The sequence below is a fragment of the Zonotrichia albicollis genome, chromosome Z, assembly GCF_047830755.1.
Source record: "Zonotrichia albicollis isolate bZonAlb1 chromosome Z, bZonAlb1.hap1, whole genome shotgun sequence".
Classification (NCBI taxonomy): Eukaryota; Metazoa; Chordata; class Aves; order Passeriformes; family Passerellidae; genus Zonotrichia; species Zonotrichia albicollis.
Window position 1 is genome coordinate 8607605 of NC_133860.1, and position 2643 is coordinate 8610247.

The window sequence follows — 2643 nt, forward strand, 5'->3', positions numbered from 1 at the left end:
AGGTTTCTTAAAAGTTTGGTGGAAAGAGAAATATTAGGAATGTTGAATTTTAGCAAAGATGACTTGGTAGCTGTGGAGTGTAAGCCTGAAGTTGATGTGTTTGTGAGAAGTTATGATAAAACAGCAGGATTTTGAAGAACTAGAAAAAATTTGAGGAGAACCAAAAGTCCTTTTCTTTTTTTTTTTTTTAAGGATAGGGCCCCAGAGATGTGTTGTAGAAAGGATGGAGGAACACTTCAGTAAAATATTATGGAAAGCTACTATGTAAGCTCTTGTTATGCATGTGAGATAAATAAAAAATCTTACCCCCACAGATACTGGGGATAAGATGATTGTAATTGTTGAAAGATGTGGTTATGAAGTGATAAGTGAGTGTACATTAGAAAAGAGCTGCCTGGCTCTGATGTGAGCTTTAACACTGATGTCCTTCCTGGTGTGTTTGAATGAAGGAACACTTGAGGTTTTGTTAAAAGAACAAAAGAAGGCTTTGGTCTGGTCATGCTTTAATGATCTAAGGGAGTCTAACCTACAGCTTGCCCCTTTAGTCTGGTATTGAATTGGAGGGGAAAATAAGCATTCGATGGACTTAGGATTTGAACTCATGCAGTGGTGTGGCAGATGGCATGTTTTATTAGCCTGTTGATTCTGGTTTTGACTAACAGAAGGGGTTTGAAATTAATGAAGTCCTTATGTTTAAGTCTTCAGGGAAAGGGGTGTCATAGCACCAAGCACAAAAGCTATTAGTGCAGAGGACTAGATATCTGTGCCTGTAGTGGAAAACTTCAGCACATTTAAGGGTTTATCTTGGAGTAAATAATACATAAAAAGGAAAGCGTATCTCAACAAGCTGTTGCAAAATTACAACAAATTATGTTAGTTATTGAGTTCCTTGGTGTCCAGGTCTTACAGCAGCATTAAATGCTCATAGGTAGTGTGTATGGCAGGTATCAGTATCCTGTAGAAAAGGTGAGCTGTTTGTTCCCAAAATTACCTGCCAGCACCGCTCCTCGCAGAGCCTGCTGCTGACATGGCCTGTCCCTTGGCCCGTAAGTTACTGTTGTAGTTGCTGCTCTGGATGTGTCAGTCGTGCAAAACTAGCTGCCTTTTGGTTAATGCAAGCAAATATGTTTTGCATTTCAGGCCTCTTTTTCTTTTCCAGTGTCTGCCTTCTTGTTTGGGTTGTGCTGGCTGCTTGCCGTTTGTTGGCTGAGTCTTTCCTGTTTTTTATTGCAATAAATCGGTTGTTTGGTTTTACAGCCAAGTTGCTGATGAAACTGAATATTGTGAGTAGGTAATTATTGTGACTAGGTAATGATCTCTGGCTGCTTTTGAAAACAATATTCTCGGCTGCACCTCGATGTTTATTTTTCTGTAAATGTCTCAACATTTACATTCCTTACAGCAGGAAACCCATTATCCAGTTTTTGAAGCTTACTGCTGGTGACATTTTCCCGTCATTTTTTTATTACTAAAACGTGCTGCATCATCATTATAACACAAATTATGAGTGCTCTTGATTGGGTGGATAAACTAAGCTGTAAAATCACAAGCTTTCTATTTAATCCACTTCAATTGCAAACTGGAGTATGTTCTATTTATTTTATTCTATGATTTGCTGGTTTGGTTGGTTTTTCTTTTTTATTTTTGTTTGTTTGGTTTTTAATAGAACAACTTAGTTAAAGAGTGGAGTATTAATTCTGGAGGGGAAGAAACATGGCAGTGGTGCCCAGCGACCGAATGAAGAGCAGTGGCCACAACTGAAATACAGGAAATTTCACTTCAGCATGAAGAAGAACTTTATGTTGAAGGTGGCATAGCTCTGGTAAAGGGGTTCCGGTGAGGTCGGGGAGTGTCCCTCTGTGAGACATTTCACACCCACCTGGATTTCCTATGCTACCTGCTCTGTGTGACTCTGCCTTGTCACGGGTGTGGTCTAGGTGATCTCCAGAGATCATCTTTATTTTGTGATTCTGTGATCCTTCCGGGATCATTTCCAAAACCACTTGAATTCTTCACACCCTGGAGCTGCTGCAGGAGCACCGTGTAATTGGGGCCGGTACCTACCGGCCTGTGTATATGCAGCTGGACTAGTTTTCCCTCTCAGTTCCCAGTCTGTACCACCGCAGTTTTCCCTCAGGGTTCCCAATGTGTCGGTACCCCTCTAGTCCAGTTTCCTCTGAGGGTTCCCGGTGTGCCAGTACCACTGCAGCCCAGTTTCTCCTGAGGGTTCCCGGTGTGTTAGTACCACTCTAGCCCAGTTTCCCCTCAGGGTTCCCGGTGTGCCAGTATCACTGTAGCCCAGTTTCTCAGGGTTCCCGGTGTGCCAGTATCACTCTAGCCCAGTTTCCCCTGAGGGTTCCCGGTGTGTCGGTACCCCTCTAACCCAGTTTCCCCTGAGGGTTCCCCGTGTGTCGGTATCACTGTAGCACAGTTTCCCCGCAGGGGTCTCGGTGTGTCAGTATCACTGTAGCCCACTTTCCCACCAGGGTTCCCGGTGTGTATCACTCTAGCCCAGTTTCCCCCCAGCGATCCTGTTGTGTCAGTATCACTGTAGCCCAGTTTCCCCTCAGGGTTCCCGGTGTGTCTGTACCCCTCTAGCCCAGTTTCCCCTGAGGGTTCCTGGTGTGTCTGTATCCCTCTAGC